Source organism: Diprion similis, chromosome 6 (genome assembly GCF_021155765.1).
Source record: "Diprion similis isolate iyDipSimi1 chromosome 6, iyDipSimi1.1, whole genome shotgun sequence".
In the NCBI taxonomy this organism is placed as follows: domain Eukaryota; kingdom Metazoa; phylum Arthropoda; class Insecta; order Hymenoptera; family Diprionidae; genus Diprion; species Diprion similis.
The window spans coordinates 7,550,056-7,574,016 of NC_060110.1; the positions used below are offsets into that span (position 1 = coordinate 7,550,056).

At 41.4% G+C, this 23,961-nt stretch overlaps 1 protein-coding gene across 2 annotated transcripts in view; it reads left to right on the top strand.

Moving 5' to 3' along the window:
- Window positions 1–23,961, top strand: part of LOC124407177 (limbic system-associated membrane protein-like) — a 182,238-nt gene that overhangs the window by 47,677 nt on the left and 110,600 nt on the right. For both annotated transcript variants that reach the window (XM_046883042.1, XM_046883039.1), the window contains exon 2: window positions 8,419–8,506. The gene's annotated coding sequence lies outside the window, so the exon portion shown is untranslated. The remainder of the gene's footprint in view (window positions 1–8,418; window positions 8,507–23,961) is intronic.

Here is a 23,961-nt window from a genome sequence, read left to right on the forward strand (position 1 = left end):
CGAAGGGCTGCTCTTTATCGCAATCCGGTTCGATTTGAATGAGGGTAAACCGTGATCGCCTTCAAGTTGGTCACGGTGGTGTGTGAGTCGTCGGTGTGCATCAGAGCCGCCCCTTTCTCCTCTTCCAGATATCCTGCGGAAAGCTTCGGCTATGAAATTACAATTTCAAATCAATCTCTGCGCGAACGGCTGACAGACTGCAGATGGGGCAGCCATTCAGCGGAAAATCGAGGAGGGCGAGGGTGGACCGCAGCTAACTTCACCGCGAGTGGTGAATCTACGAAGTAAAACCGAAATGGCTTGGGGCTAGAATATAACGGTCTTTGGCTGTCTCTCTGTAAGCATTCGTTGCATGAAAATTCTGGTGAGTAAAAAGAAAAAAGAAAAGAAAGAAAACTGCTCAGAAACTGCCGTGGCTCGGTTAAAACTGAATTGGTTCGTTCTCGCAGCATCTGACGCGATTTTACACGTCGTTTACAACAACGCGTACAATGAACACCTAATGCATATATGTGTATGACTACATAGCGCAGCTAGCTGAAGTGATTTATCGAGTCTGCAGTCGTTTTCTCACGAGCAATTTATTCCAAAACTTTTTCACCGCTATTTTCATTTCCCTCACCGAGTGAAGTTTGCGTCTGCGAGATGACTGGCTGCAGGGTGTTCGTATAGGTTTAACTTTTACTAGTGTGCATTAGCGTCACATCGCGCGCTACGCTTGATATTAGTCGATTCTGTTATCGCACGAATCACTCTCCAGGCAGAGAAGATAAGGAGAATGAAGACTTTGTTCTCTTATTTTTACACCTCGACGTTTTTCTACTTCAATATATTGTCGCTATTATTATTTCTTTATATCACTCGATTCTCGCGGTCACATCTCCCTTACATTACACTTGGATTATACAATCGGAATTCGAAATCGTCTCTGTATTCTACTGTCTGTTTACTGAGAAAGAGGGGTGAAAAGACAGACGCAGAGAGCGAAGAAGGAGCGAATTGAAGGGGGAGAGAACGTGAAAATTTATTCACCGAAATTCGGTAAGCTGAGTAGCTGCGAGGAATTGTTCGCGAAGCTAAGCTTGTTGTTAAATTAACCGTCAAGTGAACGGCAATTAATTGAGTTAAACTGCAGGGAGGAGATAAAGTGACTGATGAACGTTGACGTTCCGTACCGTTACAATGGAGCAGGTGGAGGTTTTGTATACATACAGATTTTGTACCATACATGTGCATATAATATTATCGGTGAAGTGTTCCAAGCGTAGAAATTTATTTCCCTCATTCGTCTTGCAGCCGTTATAGGGCTCACCTACCTACAGGATTATTCAATCAAGATGTATGCCATTTCGGTGTACAAAATCACATACATACTTGCAGCCGATTTTCGATTCTGAGAATAAAATTTTTTCATTATTTTTCAACGATGCGCGGAAGAATATAAAATTTTTTGAATTCTTCGTAGGGAGAATTTAAATTCATACAAGATTATACAAGATCAGAAAAATATCCTCGGAGTCAAAGTTAGAATCATAGAAAAAATATTGCATGACGATAATTTTAACGAAAATGGTTTATATTTGTTTCACTTTCAGATTCGCGAACTTGACCTGTAATTACTTGATACAATGGAGTAGCTTACTTTCAACTACACTCTGAATATGTTTTTTGCAAAAGAAAGTTGCGTTCCTTTCCATTAAATTCACGTTTTTTTGTTTTCATAAAAAATATTACATCGATAGCCTGCAATGGACCCATTTCTTTCTCTCAATTAAAATTTTCTGCACTGAAGAAGTCATGTTGCTATATTTCGTTATCGTTAGGAGAAAAATTTCGCCACTAAGTCAATTAAGGCATGGTAAAATGCGTTGAAATATTAATATAATGCGTTTGAATTACTTACTACTTGTTTAAATATGGAAAAAACAAATTCTCAGTACAATCCTCCCGATTTTACATTCTGCGACGCGAAGACGACGAACAGCGAAGAAATTCAACCGGCGCATCGTGAAAAAAGCAACTAAATTAACGGACACCTTGCAGTCGTAAACTCTTCGATGGCCGGGAGTCGCAAGTGGGGAACGGAATAACATGTAAAAAGAAACCGAGGCGCAGGGGAACGAGGGTGAAAAAGAACATTGCCATGGTAAGTCTCGTTAAACACGAAGAGGATTGCGGGCATGCGACGTGGAATGCGGGCCGGATCGCACTGGGTTTTTACACAACGAACGACGGGGCGTCGCGACGCCTAGCGTCGGGCTGCTTGGACGTTGGGCACTTCGCCAAATCAGTCCCAAGTGCTCCTTGTTCCTGCTGCTAGCCTCACCCATGCCGATATATACCCCTTGAGCCATGCGATATCCATTTCACGTGTCCACCTATTGCCAAAGCTTTTCTCTGACACCCGCATTCTCCTTTTTTTCGACGCTCTCTGGGGGCGGGGTTGAAATTTCGAATTTGAAAGTTCCGATAGCGCCAAATTCTGAAATTTCGGTGGCGAAACTTAGAGTGAAGAAATCACACTTCGATGAAACACCTGAGTTTTGCATGGTCCGAAACTCGACGTTCAAAGTTCCGAAAGTGCGAAAAAATGAGAAATTTTAAAAACCTAAAACATCGAAATTTCGAGTGATCGAAGATTTTGAGTTCTGTGATTCTCTGGCTTGGTGAAATTTTACCAATTTAAGCTTTCTGTGTGTTGGATTTTCGATATTTTCATGTTCGTAATCTTGAATTTACAATTATCGTGACATGTATTAAATGAATTTCAAAACAAAGCACATCTCAATATATTAATATAAAATGTGAAAATATTTTCAGAAGCTAACAAAAATATATGTCAAGATTTTTGGATTTCTATTATGATTAGTTCGACCTTTATAACACCTTCATTAACGCTTTTCCTCCCTCGGATCCACACTGCCGTAAAATTTGGGAATTCCCTATTCGAATTGAAGAAAAAAGCTCGGCCTGGACTTTTTACGGTAACGAAACCCAGGAGGTTTGACTCGAGTTACGAGGTGTCAACTTCGTAAAACGCGATACGAACTTTCCTTCTGTTTCTCTCTAGTTTTCCTCCTCTCCCCCTCGCCGTTTACCCCTCACTTCCTCGTTTCGGTTGTTCCAGACTAGAGGAATGCCTCGCCATAGGACGCGCCTCGTGTCAAAAGCTTTCCTCGACGGCGTTGGTGAGCTTGCGCAAAAGTTGGCCGAAACGTACGTGACGTTGATTAAGTTTCATCCAGGACTCCGTCGCTGTCGCCTTGTCGTTTTCCGCCCCTTTGCCGAGTGACACGCTTTTTACCCTGCAGTTACAGAGCTCTGTGACCTCTCTCTGGACTCTCTAGACCGTGGAAACGGTACATATCATCGCCATATAGGTATAACGCCAGCGTGCTATGTAGTTTGTCGTTGGGGTGGAATTTGCCCTGCTTTCAAGTCTCATTACAAAGATACAGGGACATTGATGCCGTCCAACCAGCGCGATTTATTTCTTTGTCTTTCAGAATGAACAGCAGTCTAATGGCATTCGGGAATTTTGACGTTGCGGGATTAGGCATAAGCGAGACATATTGTCTAAATCGAAAGCGGGGAGATAGAAACGACCCAAAAGTTATACCCAGAAGTGTTATTTGTACCGTTGAGGTTTTGATAATATGGATCGATGAGATTCGAGCAATGATCAAGCTTCATCCTGACTAGTACGCCTATATTTTTATTTTGGAAGTAACAAATTCTTTTCCACATTTAATTGTCGTTACCTCGAAGTGGAAATTTTTTTGAAATTCGCACAGTCAGACACGTGGTTGAAAAATGATCGTTATAAATCTAAGACCTGGTAATTCATTCGTAAAGGATCTTTTTGTTGAAGTAAAAGAGCTTTTGTTACGAATTCGGAAAATTCGAAAAGTGCAAAATGAGATATGATCATTTTTCATGCTTCATCGTATTTATCAAGGGTAGTATTTATCTGCCCTGCACTAAGAAAAGACAGTCGAATTCAATCAATTGAGGAAATTGTCTACTGATATGAGAAGATTTTACGTTGCTGATGTTACATTTTTACCACGGGCGTAAAAAATTGGTTTAACTTTATAAAGAAGAGGAGAAATGTGCTACACGGCGGCGGATCGACGTAGCGTGTGGAATAACCAGTCTCCACTCGTTTGCGCCTACTCACCCCAACCCTCGTTACGAAACTTTCGTTGCCTCAGTGGAGCGCAGTTTTGAAGCTCCGAAAGTTTGGCATCGAGCTGCAATTTTCTACTTCAAGTTATCAGGAAACAAGTGGTTCGACAGTTTCTATAACGTGACTGTTACTCGCCCAAATGTAATCGATATTGAACGATTGAGTGATGAATTATCCGGGGGTGCGAAAAACTATTTGACAAAACTGGCCAACTTTTAGTAGTATAACGTGTGACGTAATGGACTGTTTTAAATTTAGTAGAATCTGATCTTTTGCTCTCTCAGTGTATATTTTTTTTTTTTAATTAATCATATGAGAAAGACTTACATAGACTTGAGCTAGCAATCGTGTACTTTTGAAAGATTTTATCGTACCGCTAAGAGCAATGTTCAGACCTTGTACCAGCAGTAAAATCTGCAGCTGTTGACTGAAAATGTTGATTCAAGCGACTGTTAATTTGGCTTTCAACAATTCTAAGCATAGCTGGTATTCAAATGTTTCGAGTCGGTGGGAGCATTTGTCAGCTATAAAATTTCTAGTTAATATATTCACTTGACCATTATTTCTCAAAATAGTTAAGTCCAGCTCAACGACGAAGCTCGAACTTGCTTTTATATAATAGCCAGAAGCTTGTATCACGCTCGCATCGAGATCACTCAGATCTGGCCATTTGAGTGATCGATGCCATACGGATACGGACGATCCATCAGGTTAGAAAACAGTTTTTGAGCTACGACGATAGTGTCATTGGACAAAATACTGTTCACACACGTTAAGAAATTATAAATAAAAAACGGTGTATCGATATGGAATAAATGAAATGAAAAAGAGCTCCTCGACACTTTTCGTGCAGCGGAGGCGTCAAGCAGCTTAGGAAACTGGAATCCCATGCGAAATATACAAGCCGTGACGAATGGCCACCAGGGATTCGGCTGATTGAAATTCCTCTTACACACCGAGGCTTCGATCGCTGTCTTGACGGGCAAGACGGTGAAGTTCGCAGGGGTCCGAGAAACGCTTCAGCAAATGTTTGTGCCTCGCGTTTTCCATGCTCGAAGGCCATGTAAAATGTGGCTGGGCATACACGCGTTATAGAGGTACTCTCCCTGGCCCTGCATGCGCGTGTAGGCCAGCGACTCGTTTAAAGCCGCGTCGCGCGAGATTAGGAAATATACGAAGCTGTGCTGGACCAACCGTGATTATACAAACTCCGCTTCTCGCCTCTCTCTTTCTCGCTTCGCGCCCCGAGCGAACGGCGTCGAAGCCTGGCTGGATCGGGGATGAATATTTCATCAAGCAAACACGGGGCGAACCTGTTCCGCCAAAGTCAACTTCACAATACGTGCCCATCGGAAGTGCGATCACCTATTTGAATGGATTTATACCGGGTCGGTACCCGTCCGGGCTTATACTTGCGTCAGGTGACCCTTATAACAACCGATTTGTTCTGTTTGCAGCTCAACTTCGACCGTCGTCGTATCGCCGACTTTGCTAAACGTAAACGCCACGATTTTCTCACTATCAGCTCGTGAGGCCGCCCTAATTTCACCCAAGAAGGTCGGAAATTCGTGTGAATAGCCAAATTGGTGTTTATGGGGGCCGGTATGTCGTGGGAACTCATTATTATAGAATATGGTTAGCACTTAGCTTAGGTTAGATATAAATTGGTTGTTTTCTCTCAAATACCGCAATAAAGTCTCACGATATTTGCTGTTTGAACATGAGAAACTAGATTTTAAGTAATCAATTCGTGGGCAGTACTCATGTACACTTACAGGTTTTCGCAAGTCCAATTTAACTTCTTAATGACATGTTTTCTTTAGAAAACATGATATATACGCTTGAGTGTGGTAATCTGTGAAAAACATTCCAATAACCCGGGTCAGGAAAGACTAACCAGCATTGCCTCGTTTTTGATTGGATTCAGCGTTGAACACCGGTGTAATAAATGAAATTTTATACCGGGTGTCCCATTTTAAAGTACCACATGATTTATCTAAAAAAATACTCCTCCGAGCGAATAAGACGAATAAAACTTTTAAAGTTCGAAGGGGGAGATTCAAAATAAATTGTGTCTTTGGTCCGAAATTCATTATGGAGGCGTTAAGATGGCAGATATATTTTTTCAAGGAAATATAGTTTTTTCTCCCACCAAAAAACTCATCATATCAAAGCTAACAACTTTTGTATGAAATTTTTTCCGATAAAGTCCGTCATTTTCAAGTTATAACACAATTTTTTACTCTTTTAGCGCTAAAATTTTATAGAAAAGTTGTTAGCTTTGATATAATGAATTTTTTAGTGGAAAAAGCTATGTTTCCATTAAAAATAAAAAAAAAAACATGTCTGCTATCTTAACGCCACTGTTTAAATTTTGAAAAAAAAAACAGAATTTATTTTCAACGTCCCACTCAAACCCTAAAGGTTTATTCGACTTAATATCCGATCGAATATAATAATAAAGAAATTCTGTTACTATTAACATTTTTCTGGGAGTAACCCAAAAAATTTTTATCCACAACTGGTTGAGATGGTGAATTCTTTCAAACCCTTTTTCAGCCCATGGACAAGGTTATAATAACTAAGGCCAAGGTAACGATCGGCAGCAGGAGCGAGTGTGCGAGGCTGTAAGCAAATGAGCAAATCGTCGGAATCTTCCTCCGTATTTTCGGTTCGTCGGCGAGCAATCCATCGACAGCATTGACGGAGCGGCGCCAAATTGTTTTGGCATTTCTCCAGACTGATTTCCTCGCACAAATTCGACAAGCTTCACTCAGCGCCTTGGCCTTGCCCTCCTCAGGTTTTCCTTCCCCCTTCTTCCGATTTCCTTCTTCTTCTCCCTCGTTGTTATCTTACATGCCAAATGAAACTCTTGGAAGTGTATACGCGACCTGGGTATTTCAGGAGCACAGCCTCCGTAGGCCTGACGATCCGCGTCTCGACGCGACGACCTAATCCTCCGTTTGTTGCACGGCACGACGGAGTTGCCGAATTTGCCTAAAAAACATTCCATCTGCATCGTCGTGTAATCTCGCCGTTTCATTCTCCCAAAATATCTCAACCCTCATGAAACCACCCCGAAAATTTCCCCTCGTCGCGGCGTCGTGCCTGTGTCTAAACATGTTATATATGTAATGAAATATATACATATGTACGTATGCGGCATTCCACGTCAAATTAGCAGCCTATGTACCTCACCCCTTTCGATAAACGTCATTGACCTGACAACATCGATAAAGAATGAACAAATCTGAAAATATTCCCGAGACCCTTTTGGGTTGATGAGAACATTATACTAGAAAATGATTTAGGTCAAAGGATGTGAGATACATGAACTGCTTTTTTGACGTAGAATGCCCTATGTATACAGTATATGTACACGTATTCAATCTTACTTTTCTTTACCCTATATTTTTTCTCGATTGCAATGTCGATAAATCCAGATCGGAAAATGGATCGACCGAGGATACGCATCAAATATATTTCTAACGGTTTTTGTGGCTTCTAAAGGTTTGAATGAATTCGAACACTTGAAAGTATGTAATGAAACTGACAGCAACAGAGCGAATGCTTGGATAGTATAAAATGCCTGACGAAAATGATCGTCTTGCTGTTTTTGGGCTCCCTTATAATGTACGAATCAAATGCTCGATTTATAGCTGAAATTATTATACACGCGATTCCGGAAGTAAAATTCTATCCGTGCGCTTTACGATAATTTCATTCGGACACGGAAGTGATGAGGAAAAATTACACCTGTGAACCGGAACCGCGTTTATTTATAATTCATAGAAAGCTTATGAGCGAGGGGGAAGAGACTAAAATTGGAAAATAGACATTATCACGACTGGATAAAAGCTGGTTCAAATTGTACTTAATACCTTCGTATTATCAGTATGGATGCACGAATTGTAATTTACAACCGACAGCTGTGGTACCGTGCATAAACTAGATGATAAAATATGCAGGAAGCCGCGGATCGCTTGCCGGACATCGCGGAATCGATCGTCGAGTGGTTTGCTTTTATTTCTTTTTTTAGTCTTTTTTCAAACAGTAAAAAGGAAGACACGCGCACGCAGGCTCATCGGGAACACAACGAGGCAACCATGCTTTCGTGTAAAATATAATTACATTCGTTGATATGTATCTAATTATAGGATACAGCTACACACAGTCATAATTGCTGGTATATGTATTCTAATTTTTTATTCATTTTTTCAATCTTTCAGAGTTACGGATACTTAAGCCTGCGATCAGCCTTTGGATCGAACGACTTGCATCAGTAGCTGTGTCAATTATCACATCGTGGATAAACTAGTGAGTATTTCTGTAATTCAATTTCATTCGCAAGTCAGCTACGTTTCAAAGAAATTTTTACATATTACAGTAATTAAGTCTATTTCACGGAATACCCTTTTTTCACACGTAGAAATTTGAACGATTTATATTTTTTTTTTTTTCAAATAATTTGACTCACTTCTGATTCTTGAAATTACGGTAAAGGTTGAACAAAGTTTTTACCAATCAGTGAAGGAATTCTAAGAAAATATAAACAAATGTTAATAAAATGGTGATGAATATTCAAGAAGTTGGTGGAGTAAGTTTTATACTGTATTGTCAAATCAATATTGAGTTCAAACATTAATCGAACAAAATGCTCGCCGGTCAAAATTTGGCTAAAGTCAAGTCGGAATACACGTTGCAATCAAAAATGTCGTCATTTATCCGCTAAAAATGGATTGAAATTTTTTGAGACCTTTTTGGAGTTTACTTGTAAAATAGCTTAAATATTAATCACCGCATGAGAAGCAAGCATTTGTGTACCCTGAGGTATCTTCATGGCGTTCGTTTGACTAAGCCGGCTGATCCATAGATTACAAGTTTGTTAGACAAAATTTTGCGCCCTCAAACCCGTACATAAACTATAACAGTAAGCAGACTGCACTGCACGCGAGCTAAAATTCCAGGTGTGATCTATTATCGTTTCGCAGACCGCGTGCATTAAATACCGCGAGGTACACACCAGCCGCGTTCCCGAGGTTCATGAGGGCTTCGTCTCGATGAGTTTGCATGGCCGTTGCGTTTATATCTGACTAAAAATTTTGTCCGTCCCCATGCAGATGAAAAAATTTGAGTAATAAAATAAAAAGGCGACAGTAAACAAGTTGAAAAATTTCATCACGACAACCGCTGAACCAGAATCATGCACGTGGCTGGCTGCAGTTATATAAATTTATCCATTTGATTGACGCAGCGATGCAACGATTTTGATCGAATTATATAGTTCCGCTTTTTCAACGCAACGCTTGCATAGCGACGGAAATAACAGCCGGGTCAGTGGGTATGTCAGTTGCATTTATAATCAGTATACAACTCTCTCGGTTGCCAAAAGAAATCAACCATTCAAAAGTGTTTAATTGGACTTGCATTTCTGAGTGACTGTTGAAGTGATTTTTTTGTAAGGACATAAGTGGTAGAAGACTGGACGAGTTGGAAACAGTTTAGTACAGTGTATTGCCATGAAAAATTCATGCTCGAAGTAGAATTTCTCGTTAGCGAATGTACGAGGAACGATTGAAACGGACTTGCTCGATGCACAATCGACAGGCGGATCTCCGGGTGAGAAGTAATCATGTCTGATGAGACAAAAGAGGGGTTGAAAACTTGGGCTGGATGATTCCTGCTCCCGGAGGGATATATCGGGTGGTCAACGTGGTCGTCCCCTAGGCAGGGAACAAAGGGAAGCTGTAGGCTCAACGTCAAATGCGCCAATCCCGCATTTGCATTGATTAGGTATTGACATTGTTGCAAACCCGGCGCGTATAGCAATTCCGGCAACAGCCAATAGCGCGTGACTGGAATGGGTAATCAGTGGCATCGACAGATAAATGGCTATTCACTGGTTAAAATTAGATTCCGGTGCACAGTTCAGTTATTGCATCGACGACCGCTTCGTTGCAGAGACCGTGCATTCCGATAATCGAAACCAGCTGATTCAGCGCCCTGTTATAATTAGCAGTTATTTGTTAATCAAAGATCTATTAGCCGGCCCTCATGCGATGCACGCTCGGTACACAATCGCGAAAATGAATAGCTCGCTCTGCTGCCTGTATAAAGAACGGAATTAACTAACATTCGCGCAGATTTCCTGTATGGATGAGAAGGGTGCCGGTGAAAGAGCTGCGCTGGATAAGTAATTCGGTTGAGTGACAGCCGAAAGCGCGTTTTCCAAAAATACGAGGTCATTCCGGAGCTTCTTTCCATAAAGTTTTCGGTACGACTGGCAAACACTAAGCGGGCTTCTGGCCGCGCATTTTGTGCACACGAGAAATACACGAGCCCCTAATTGGCAGTGAGCTACTGGTGCGTCGCATCGCGACGCTTGGAAATGCCGGCCAGCAGCTCCCTCTTCAACATTTTAATAAACATTTCTCGGATTTCTGTTGCCGGGTACACAGCGGACAGGTATTCATATAATGAGCGCATCGCATAAATTGTCCAACAGTCTACGAAGACGAGGAAAAAAGGCACCGGAAGCTCGACGAGGGGGATGAGGAAGGGTGGAGGGTGGAGGGTAGCGACGACGTCGAGAACGACGGCACGCTATCACGCCGGAACACTCCGGTGTCTCGGTCGGGATGAGACTTTCGTAGGGGAGGGTATTAGGAGAAAATACAGTGCATCATCAACGCCCAGATAAGCCGCTTAGGATGGTCTTGTACGAATGTACCTCGCTTCCCAGACTCACACCCTTCACCTACGATCTTCCACCACCCAGTTTTTAAACGGTACTTTGGCCCACCATAACCCGGTGGGGTCATTGCTACGTTTCGTTCTCAACCCCTAGTCAGAGTGGGAGTGAAGGTCCTGTAGGATACGTTTCGGATTGAGACGAGCTGATGAGGATCACGAACGGAAAGTGAGCGTCGTGCTTACATTCAACATTTACGAAGTGACATCATCGTTGAGATTGACTCGTGCAATTTTTTAAGATTTAGTATTAGTTTAGTAACAATCTTGAAGTTTGGTATACACTTTGTAGAAAGTATTTCGACTTCACGCGACACTGCTTAAAGCTCTTTGATGCTACGCGAGCTTAGTAATTCAGGTCATACTGGCTCGTCTCGAGTCTTTCAAAGACACTTGGAGTGACGTAAAGTGTAATTCACTTATCTGGTTTTAAAGTCTTTTAAATTCGTTTAGCGCTTCATTTATCAGAACATTCCAGTTAATCGAAACTCGTATGAAAATCGACTTCAGTAGTAATTAGTTTGAATATTTTTTAAGTAAATTTTGGTACTTCACACAACCCAAAGGATATTTTGAAGTAGCTCAAATTCATCGATAATTCTATAAAAGTATTTTGGAATCCCGAAGTCAAGTCTGTATTCTATCAGCCTGCCTAGTATTGAATACTATTGAATTATATTATATACACAACACACTAGTTGCAAGTACCGCGCGCAAGACTGTCAATCATCTTCTTATCCAAGCGATGAAATAAGATGCCAAAGTGGCATCAGCCGAGGGAAGTAGGTTTGTGACCTATAAACGCGTGGCGACGGGAACTAAGAAAACCGGTATTTTTGAATCATGGATAACGCGATGACCGGTGAGGGTGAAGGCGACACCTCCTCCCGAGGGATCGGATGATCGTGGCTACGCCAGATGTCGGGAAAAAGGTTTCTCGATTGTTTTCGCACTAAGGGAATTGGGCTGCGGTCTCACAGCGGCGAAAACTTTCGGATGGATCCTCCAAGCGCCGCCATTCAGGTCATAGTGGTAATGCTATACGGGAAGAGTTTCAGGGTAGAAGTTGCTGAGGTGACTTCGATTGGCCCGCGTCTGCACGTCTCTCTCAGCCCTTTCGAACTAACTCTCATCAACGGCGGGCAAAAAGTGACTGGCAAAAACCGGTGTGACGTAGACGCCGACGAGTCTTCCGGCCTTCAGGGATTCTACTTGCATGGGTGTGTGAATTTCGTTAGAGTTCACTGCCCGTGGGGTGTCAGACTTGTGCAGGCTACTGTCGGCAGGGTGGATGAGCCCTGGGGTGGCAGGCAGACAGGTGGCATCAAATTATTGCAAACAATTACGTTTAATGAGAAGGTTAACGCCGCCAGACGCTGGGCTCGCGCAAACGGGGATGCAAATGTTCCGGTGCCGAGTAATTAGCAAACACAGATGGGACGGCTCCGGCCGCGGGACACCATCCCCGGATATTTCCCTCACCCTTTCCCTCTCTTCTTCCTTCTCTTCCCAAGATCGCTTTCTATAGACTTGAAGTCATCACCCGATAGGACAATTCCAGACCATTTTATCTTATATTGCTCGATTATTCGAGGGACTTTCTTTTCGCACTTGAGTGACGCGGCGGATAAATTTCATTCTCTTTCGAATAATTTTCTTGACTTTTATTGCGTCTCCGTAACTTGGAAACGCAGCACTTCGTAGTAGATAGAGCTTCACACGGTCGAACTTCAAAAGGCTAGCAATCTACCATGAAAAACCAACGTTACCAAAAAATTCCGTTCGGAAAGGTCAGAGCTCCAAATATTGCTCCAAGATTCATATCATCATCCTTGCGAATCGTTCGGAAGTGTAAGGGTCCATGTCGTATATTTCCAAAAATTTTCTTTCCGATCCTCCGATGATTTCATCCCACGCTTGCTCGCCTTTGGCTCGAATCGGTTATTGTTGATTGCTCGAGCCAAATCGCTACGACCGGATAAGGACGGTGCTCAAGTCCAGCGCCGAAAGGACAGTTAAATTCCATCCCGTACTCAGGGCCGTCTCTGGAACAACCCGCCCACCCACCACTCTTCAGAGGCTTTGGGAGAATGGTCGAAAAGAGCTGCCCGTTATCCTGGTACCAACCCAGCACTTTAATATTCTTAAGGCTCTTTATGCCCCCCTATATCACGTTATCTTCGTCCCACGCGGCGGCTCGGGAGACTGAAAATGCGGCATGCGATCGGAACGAGATCGGCCTCGTCTAAACAGCAACAAGGATGAGTGGAACCGCTTGTACAGCTCATGTTCTTCAATTTGCTGAGTGCTCTGCAAGCTCTTAAAGGCGACAATTTGGGAAATAATAATTTAACAGTCTTCCCTTAACGATGTCCATGTCATTTTCTGGACTCACTGTTCAATGTTCAAAGCTGCGTTGACTGTAACGATGACTCAGTTTAACGTGGCTGATTTCTAACTTTAAAATTTTTATTCTCATGTTATTTGATTTTTGGTCTGATTTTTCATTAATATAATGCAATACCATCGGACATACGAAGACGATGTGAAATCCGGATAACTGTTTCGTAAAAAATGCACGAGCGTAAGTGTATCGCGAAGGTCTTTGAGGTTACACGGAGTGTAATCTGTTTTAAATTACTTTTCGTTATTGACAATTTCTTGCCTTTGTCGTTGCCGTGTACTCGACAGATAATATTCATTTCGTAAAACTCTTTACGTTTTATTAAATATTCTCGTTCTCCAATTGTACGATACCTGCAACATCGCCATGTGGAACACAATTATTATTCCGAAACGAGCAAACAAGACAAGAAAAAATTCCGGAAGAGGCTTTCGTGGAAAAAAACTTTTCAAGGGATTGCCGATGAAAATGTACCATTTCTCCTTGTTATAATGATCAGTCAGTGCTGGCGAAGGCAATTCATTTCTACCATTTTGATCTGAAGTGTACGGATCTCAACCATCGTTACGCACTGCAGATAGTCAAGTGATTAAGCACAAATCGCGTTATTCGAATGTTCATTTAATCGGGTCTTGACGACTCAAAAGATGAAAATTATATTCGCAATGCAGCACGCATTAGTTTTACAATTTTGTTTTCTATTTAGTCAAATCTTCTCAACTATAAACCTAAATTTTCTGGTAAGGTTTCAATTGGTTTTTCAACTGATATCCCTTTTCAAAATGTGTGAAAAAAATCTGTAAATTACGGTAGATTTATTCATCCAAATCACCACGTGCATTTCTGGTCATTTCGTAACGCGTTCCAGAAAATTCAAACAAAACTCACTAAACGAGTTCAGCCTAAATCAACGACGATGCGAAAGATTTATGGATAGATATATTAACCGCCTACGATATCTGCGTACGCCAGTAGAAATTTGATATTAAATAGTAATGATTAGTCGATAATCACGGCCTCAACTACCTACAGGTCTGTTTACAGGCGCAAGGAATCCTTGAATTCCCCAGCATATGTATCCGGGATTAATAGGGGTTCGTTTTGCTACCCTTTCATCAACCTCGCATACGAAAATTTCAGCAGTTTCGCGGCGCGTTTTGCGATTACCCAACAACCACTCGGTGAGTGATTTGATTTCGTGTGGCACTACTCTGATTTCCTTTTGTTGATGTTCGTTTTCGATGGTTAACTTGCGGGGTTGTTCTTAATTCTATTGTTAGTCTTTTCAACTATTGTGTGTTATAGTTGCATTTTTTATAACCCTCTATGATAAGTCCGGTAATTTGATCGATGTTTATTGGAAAATTTCCAACGATAGTTTAAATAAAATTCCATGACCTGACCAGAAATGAGAAGGATTCATTAACCAATTGGATATGTCGAATTTTCGAAATATCCAAAATATTTTTTGGGCTCTTCGTGTAGACTTCGTGTAACTACAATGTATGTATCTTTCATCTTCATCTTAGAACCTGGTGAAGAGACCCTATCACTGTGGAAATTGTTTGTCGTAAACGTTATAATCTTACTACAAAAAGAACTAGAAACTGGTAACTTTCTCCAGCAATGTAGTGAAAATATCTGACTTGCGGGACTCGGGCTGGTCTTGTTTGCGCGTACTCACTCTAGTCTTCGTTACAAAGAAGCTTTCGTTGCCTCTGCGGTAGGTGAGCTGGAGATTAAAGTTGAGAGTCTTCATGCCGAGGATTTTTGCACTCCAAAGTACGGGACATCAATAGACTCGAGTGTTTATTTAACGGACGCAATAGAACCGCGAAATTAAATAGTTTGGTGCAAGTATTCGGGTAACATCAGTGGGCAAATTATATTTTCAAGATAAACACAAAAAAAGAAAATAAATAAACAATGTAAACAACCCTAATCCTGACGCAGTACCGGCTCTCCAAGGCCGCCGCTTTATGATTTGGGTTTTTCATATTACTTAACGAAATTTTCACGAGGCGCGAAGGGGGGAGAGTGTCGCGTGTCATTGGAAGAACGGTCATAAAGTATAACCCTTCTCCTACGGGCTGAAAAGCTATTGCAAGGAACTGTGGATTAGGGGTGTCTGGAAGGGTGACAGTGCCTGCGGCCAGGACGAAGAATCCCGTTACATCCAAGAGAAGAAAATTTTATCACGAGTAATAAAACCAGCCGGGCGTCTCTGTGTGCTGCCATATCAGCGTCTGATATTGCTGATACGAAGGAGAAAGGAACAGGGGACGAGAGAAGAAGAGTCGCTGCAATAAACAGTCAGGTTGTTAAAAATCTTGGGCTTATAAGGCGGCAAATGCCATAAAAAATGTAAGAAGAACCTTCGACGCGAGTTCTAAGTGGAAGAATAAATAACCGGTCATTTTTTATATTCGATTAAAATAGCAACAAGTTACGAATACGTCTGGCAATGATTCGAAAACCCATTATTAGGAATCAAAAGACGGAAACGTGTAACAATCTTTCTCCATCTCTTTGTTTTTCGCAATTTTATCAATCTTGTAAAATCGTTGATATTTACCAATGCTTGTAAAAAAAGTAAAAGAATGTTGGTAAGCAAAAACATTCAAAAGCTTTGCAGTTTTTTATTTGAATATTTATACCTACGTGCCCAGTAAATGATCATCGGGTTGAATGTTTTTTTTTTTTTTTTTTTTTTTTTTTAAATATATAATCCTTCACCTTTCATTTGGAGGCATCGATTTCTATCGCGTTGAAATGCTTTCAAGTTAGATATGCAAGAGGTTCAGCGAAGTTTGTGCCAACTCAAGAGAAATACTCGATCCCAAGTTTGGCGATGCTTGAGAAGCCCCTCGTTTCCCTCGTTTCTCCTCTGACGTCAAATTCCCCGCGTATATTCTCGCCCATCCCGTTGTAACGAGAATTATTTATAATTGAATTACTATTCTATCTGAATCAACGATCCGTTTTCCCCTTCTTCGTATGACTCGGATATTTATCTTCGATTCACGTTCATTATTGACGCCGGAATTTGCCCCTCGAATAATATCTCAAATCTCTGCCCGGGTACCGTCGATTAATTCACTTGTAACCTACTTTCTTGTTTACCGATAACAATCACTCGGCACACCAATTTCTCTTGGTTCGAGGAATTTTAGTCTCGGTATTTTCAATTCTTTGTTTTTTGCTGTAGATGCAGTTATACGTTCACACTTTTTACACCGATGAAAAATTCGATTGTCCACATGAAATCAATTTTTCATCTCCGAGCAGTTTGACCCATGACTTGATGAAATTTTACTGGAAAATAAAAAAATAAAAAAATATTTAGTTAACACTTATGCTGCACATCCCCTCAATATTTCATTGAACAACATCGTATCTAAAGTCACGTTTTAGTCAGCCATGTGATATTTTTAATCAAACTCTGGCGTACGATGTTCCTTGAACAAATTACCAGATACTATTTTGTTATTCCGCTCAGCCGTCGTTATATTCCTTGACCACCGGCACAGCCGCATCTTTTTTGAACTGCGTACGATCGCGTGTTTCTAGGGTGTCATTATTCCGATCGGATGGTCGAGGCCCGTTCGAGCAGCCCTTACCTATACGTGATTCGATTACGAAGGAGCTTGTAAGCGAAGAGACGAGAGGACTGTTCCTCGGACAGAAACATCATGGATTTGTATTCGTCGTCCGGAAGGCGAAGCCATGAGAAAGGGCCACCGGGTTTACGGCTCAATTTTAAAGTGCCATTGGTGCAGGCTACGGAGTTTCATTTCATTAACGCGTCACCCTGTCACATCATGTCTCCCGTCCTGCAGCGCAATTCTCATCGAGGAATAAAGAGCCGAGTCGAGTCTCTCGTTACACGAAATTCCTCTAACGAATTGGACTATTAATTACTCCCAGTGAGGAGCGGCTCCTCTGCACCCCATCGCCATCTTGCCACACTTGTAGCACGCTAACTACCTCGTTATGTATATTTTATATTGGTGAAGTTGCGACGGGATCCTCTTCAATAGTCCAGAAATATCATCGGCGATCTATTTCCGGGATACCCACTGCAACCCTCGGTAATCACCTCGTAACTCTCACCATGATGGGTACTTACTTCGTGAACGACAGTAACACGCCCTTAAAACTACTCGATATACAATTCATACGATAGGGATGAACAAGACGGAGATTTTTTTTCGACCTGCATGTTGGCAGGATTTTTCGGACTTTCTAAAGAAATTTATGGCATTTTTTGAATATGGTTGAAATAAGGAACGTCAACGTAGCCGAACATTGAATACAAAATTAGTACTTTGCAACTTTAGAGTGACTTTGAAGATATGGAGTACGCGAAGTATGAGTACTTCCTTTTGCGAGATAACGGTTTTTCCTAAGAACGCATTATTTCTTTATCTTTTCTATTTTGCTCTTAACATTTTTATTTCTGAATATTCAATTTTGTGTACTGAAATTTTATTTTCAAAGATACTTGCCCTGTTTGTAATCTCTTCGAAAAAATGAGAGTCAACTTCAAAATATAATTTTTCATACCTTCGACAACTTCGAATGGTTCCGCTTTTTATTCTTTGAACTTTTCAGAAATAAACTAATCTCATTCCAGCCCGTAAACAAAACCAGAAATGTATTTCACCGAATGTTTCTGAGCTGTGATCATGCAATTGGTCTTTCTATACTTTGAAAGATCTCATTAACTTACGTCTCTTTCGTTACACGTATCCATTAATTGATTGATTGATTTATCCCTGAAATCTTCCGACTCGAGAAGGAAAAACTGATAAATTGTGACTCGCGTTTTAAGACACGAAAAAATCTATTTCGAAGTCACATCGTGACTGAAATTGAATTGAAGGAGGAACAACGTTCGTCGAAAAAAATCGGCAACTCTACTAGTCAACCCCTTCCGTAATTGAAAGCTTTAATCATCAAAATAGTTTTTGTTAACAATGAAATTTTGCTGTCAAAGAATTTCACCTTCAACATACCTAGGAAGTGATTCAATCTTGCACATAAGTCATGGCGGAAATTCGAATTTCGCGATCAGCTGCTGCAACCCAAAGTATTTCTCTCTCCCTTAATTGTGAAATCACTCGAGCAATTTCACCAAAACTTAGGAATTCAATTATCGAAGACACGTAAACTCCAGTCGTGCCGTTAGTCGTATCGGAAGTAGGAACAGAGAATAATAAATTCTCCAATTCCTTCTTTCGTGGGGTGCGGACTCACAAAAGGGAAACTGGACGACCGCGCTGTGCGCGTCGTTCATTATGAAATAAACGTAACGAATGTGAACCAATATAAGTGCAAGCTGAATGTCGTGATAAAAAAGAGGAATGTCGTCTGTGAGATATAGTTTGGCACGAACTGCAAATTGCTTTCATCCTTCAGGGGAGAGTCCAAGAACTATTATACCTTTCTCATATTATGTATACGTACGTATCTAACAATCGCACGTCTTTTCTCTGCAATTTTATAATCGCGACCATTTATTGCGTCCCAAATGTCGTGAGATAGTTGCTTGAAAATTTGATTTGAGGGATCAGTGGCATCTTTTCAACAGTCAATTGCTACGTTGAAAGTTATTCTGTTCTCCGTTTTACTGTAGAATTATTGTAATTGTTTGGTTTAGAAAAATTTGATGCAAGGATCTTCTTGAGGAACATAAACGTTCGACGTCATTTGAATTTTATTTAAAAAAATAGTCTGAATACAAGGAATACAGACAGGCAAGAAAATACTCAGTTCATGAAACATTTCCATGTAAAGAACGAAAGGACTTGGATTTCGTATCTTCCTCAGTGAATAGAAATTAGGTTATTTCAATGGAGCAGGACTCGGCTGAGGTTTGCCAGGCATAAAGGGTGCGCGGAGTTCATCGAGGAGTGAAATGCTGGAAGACAATTTGTCCACCACACCACGTTTGGAGCGAGCAGCTAAGGTATATAGTATAATACGTAACATAACATTGCAAGAGACTGTCAACCAGGGGTTGGATCTGGGCTAATTTTTGGTTCAATCGAGAGAAGCAAAGCGTCGCAGGATTTGGCGGGTGAGAAGTACAGAGGTGGCAACCTGTTTGTCTCAAGTGGTCTCAGAGGAGGTTCTCCCTCCTCTTCTTTCTCCCCCTTCTCCTAGTCTCTCGAGTTGTTCTTCATTGCCGGAAGTTAATGAATGGAGAACCGCAGGAGGGGAAGTGCCGGTCATTAATCAAGTAACAACAAACTTCGTTTCCGTTTGACAGTAAAAGAGAGCGTGGAGAGAGAGAGAGAGAGAGAGAGAACGGGAAGGACGCCTCAGTCCGCGATTTACGAGTACCTCACACCTATAGAGGAGCTGAAATTCAGCGTATAAAGATGAGGTGAAGGGCGGATTAGACTCCTTCATTCCGCACCGCGTGTCGAGCTTCGCGGGCTTTCCGTTTCTCATTGTTCGACGCCGACGTCGGGGCGTCTTTTTTTTACGACCGGCGTATATCGCTGCAGCCGCCTAAGGGCTGATTGATTCGATCGCCCTTGCGACAAGCCAATACTTAGCGTGTCGCCGCTCGTTAACGCGCCTTATATAGGGAGCGCGCGGCTCGTGATACGTTAAATGGAATTTAGTGATCACGGAGTTCACTCTTCCACGCCTCTTTCTTATTCTTTCTTGTCTTCCTCTTACTTGGAGGACCGTTTTCACCCCGAATTTCCGGCCCGCTGCATCCTGCCGCCTTGAATGAGACCATCGCAAGTAGTGTGAGTCGACCGTCTGGTCCGACCGTTCGTCTTTTCAGCCCGTGGAGTAGAAAGGTGCAGTGGACTTGACTCGGCTTGAGAATTCGTCCGGAGCAACGATTATCTTGAAAATTAGGACAAGAGAAGAGGTCAGGAATTTTCACAAGCAAGTAGCCGTTTCTGAAAATACGAAAATGGCGATTACGATAAACTGGAACAGTAGATACTTCATAACTTTCTACCTTCGGGCTTGTGAAGTAAACTATTTCCAATATTTTTTTACTAGTGGATCGTAAAGATCATTATGGTGAGCATAATGAGTCTGACATATTATGATTGGCTACAAAATACCAAAATTTCTAATCAAATTATGTTTGAATACTCAATATCTGAGCTCAGCATATTGGAATTTCATCTCACTGATTTCTTAGTTGCATTGTTACAGGTAGAAATTTTGTCTTGCTCGTCTCCGGAAGAATAAAAACGAAGAAACAAATAAGAAATAACTTATAAATAAGAAATTAGTCTAATGAAATTTCCAATACGCTGAGCTTAGATATTGAATATTTGACATGCTTTTATCGGAAATTTTGGTATTTTGTAGCCAGCCATAATATCTTAGGTTCATCATGCTCACCATAACGATTTTTACAATCTACTTCTACAAAAATGTTGGAAATAATTTACTGAACAAGCCCGAAGATAGAAAGTTATGCAGCATCTACTGTTCCAGATTTTTGTAATCACAATTGTCACATTTTGAAAAATTTAGTCACCCAGCCAGCTGCCGGAAACTCAAGAGGAATAAATGAGCGTATAACGTAACCTACGTTTAAAATTTAACCGAGTGCCTACGTAGTTCCGAAGCGACAGAAAGCGCGACTCGGTGCCGATGGGTAGAACCGAATCGAAAACTAGCTTGAAGACAGAACGGATCTGGGTTTCCTCGTATGGCTGGCGGCTCTTGACAGAGGGCAAATATGTTAATAAATGCTGAAACGTTGGTGTACAGGCGCAAATTCCCGTGTCGCAGGGAGTTGAAAGCATTGAAATGCCCTCATTTAGGTTCCTCCCAGAGCTTTTTATCCGCGGATTGTACCTCAGGGGGCGAGAAGCGGCGGCGATGATGGCGAACGTTTATAAGGGAGGTCTTTTCAAAAGCGCAGGCAGAGATATCGCATAGAAATGTGCGCTTGTCTATTTTAGATGCGGCCAACAGTCTGATAGCTGCCTTACTTGGCCTTCTGCAAACTCCGAATGGATAACCTGGAGAGGCGTATGTTGTGCATACGAACCCAACTTACGTGTCGGAGCTCGAGACGCTCGCAACGCCACATCAGATTCTTCTCGTCAGAGGCAGCGCAGTCTTTTTGTGGCTCATGCGGTGCTCTCGCGAAGAAAATTGGATCAGTGAAACCTGTTTGCTGATAATGATGTGCAGCACTTTCTATTCCCTGGATCCCTCATGTCATGTTCACTTATTGCTTCTCTTTTTTCTCTGAGCTTGCGTTTATACAGTATTCTGCAAACTTACAATAACCGCGAAATGTTTTCAGCAATCTAATAATCGTTTTTCAGGTTAGACAGAGTGAAATCAGTTCATTGTGAAGTTCGTTTTCCGTTCGCGACTTTGATAGTCACTTTAATTTTAGCAGGTACACTCGACAAGTGATGTTATCGTTATGCTCGTGTTGGTTCAATATATTGAAGTTAACTCGTTTCGTGCAGACTGGGCCAAAAAAGAATTCTGGAAAAATGGGTTGACAGAAAAACCGTTCTAGAAACTTGCCGATGAAATTTCCATTCGCTCGATGAGCCTGACTCGACAAAATTTTACTCTAAGCAAACTGAACCCCGTTTCACGATTTACATAAGCGGCCAGACCATTCCACTGGTGGCACATCTTTTACGTCAATTCCGCATAGTTCCGTCAATTGCGTTAACTATGTCGCAGTTGAAATTTTGTGATTTTTGCCTTATTTGGATCTTGATTTTACAACTTAGTCTCGCTGTCTGAATTATCGACGAACGTGAGAAGTCAGATAAAAGCTCTGCAGTGTGCCGTTCACTCTTCTGTTCGCGGATATACCAAAAGAAAACGATGAAACTCAGCATGCAGAATGACTGACTGTGCATGCGCAAAATAATCGAACTACATTAGCCGGCACGATAGTTCACGCAAGTATTTTCGTCTGCAAGGCAGGGCAACCAACTCACTGAAAACGGAACATAAACTGTGTCAAACTCTCCCGAGTGAAGTTGCGAATGAAATTATGTTACGACGATTTGTAGGAGTCATCAGACACCAGCCATCAGACAATCAAATTTTACCAAGCCTTTGCCGAATCACTGCATCTACTATTTGAAGTCTGCTTAACCCACAAAAGTTCATATTACCAACATAACCTCCATAAACCACGTTTGACAGCTGAACGTTGAGGTGGTAGGCCTGCGTGAAAATCCGACAAAGCTCGCGCATGCGCAGTCAGACGCTCGATGTCTGATTAAATCGAATAACTATGAATTAAAATTAAACCATTTTCAAATCTTGAAGAGTTGATCCCGTTTCAAAAAGAAATGTCTCGAAACATTTTCATTTCTTTTCTGTTTGCATCTGTATGCATCTTGCCACCCTTTCGCGTTATTCAGTTTCGCTGGGAGCAGGTGCAATATCACATCTGCCCAACTCTTTGGCGAGAATAAATATATTGCACTTTCGCAATGTCGCATAGCGAAGTCGTCTTCCAAGCTACAGTAGTCGTAGAAAATGCGAAACACGATATGATTATTTGCTCCTTCTCAGCATAAGCGGTGTAATATATATATTTATATATATGTATATATGTATATACATCCAACGGCACTCAGCAGATTGCGGTCTGCAGATTAAGCCCAGCTACCGTAGGAGGTAAAAAGTCTCTTTGGCGGAAGAAATGAAAGGCTTCGGTCCTGCTTACTCGCTCTCCTAAGACGACAGGATCATCAGAAGCTTTCCTTCATTTTTTCTCATCTCCAGCCTGTGCCCTCTTCATTTTAGCCCGACGATCCCTTCATTTTGGAAGGATTTTAGTCCCCTAGTTCCCGTTCACTACAGATTTTAATTTTTTTGAGCACGTTCAATGAGGAATTCGTTCGTGATGGACATTTAATCACTTAATTATATTTTTTCCTAACACCCGCCGATCCTTTTTGAGAAGAAACAAAAAACGCTCAGCCCGTTTTAAATTCTAATTAGTCGTTATACCACAGGCACAGTGTGCGAATCTGAGTCGAGTTGGCGGAGGGAGCTTTCTCGAAAAATCTAATTACTCGGAGCTACGTACAAATAATTCGTAATGCGAAACGAGGGGAAAAAATAACGGATCTGAGAAAAAGGCTGAACTTACGAGAATTTTACTATTTTCCTTCACTCCGAGGGAAACAACTCGTCAATATTGATCGCGGTGGCAGCGTCTTGAATTAAGAATTTCCACCCCCGGGTGATTTCACGGTTCTTGGCATTTATTCTCATCGTACGTGTAATTTTCGGCTGATAACTTTCAATCGATTTATCGTATTAGTCCCTTCTTGAGTAGTCGTTTCTTCACCTTCATTTTTCATAGAAAAGCAATTTTGGCATGCGTTGTATACGTGCCCAGAAAAAAAGTTATCGCAGTATTAACCAGACGGGCAATTTCTCTATTTTACGATTCGTAACTTTCCCTTCATGATATCTTAAACATTTTCAGGGTATGGAAATTAAAGATGCATTTTGTAGTAGAAATAAGATCGTTTTATTCTTTGTTAATACGGAAAATCACAGATTTCAATCAAACATATTTTACACTATAATATGAATTTACCCTTACTGACATTTCACATATCCAGTTCCT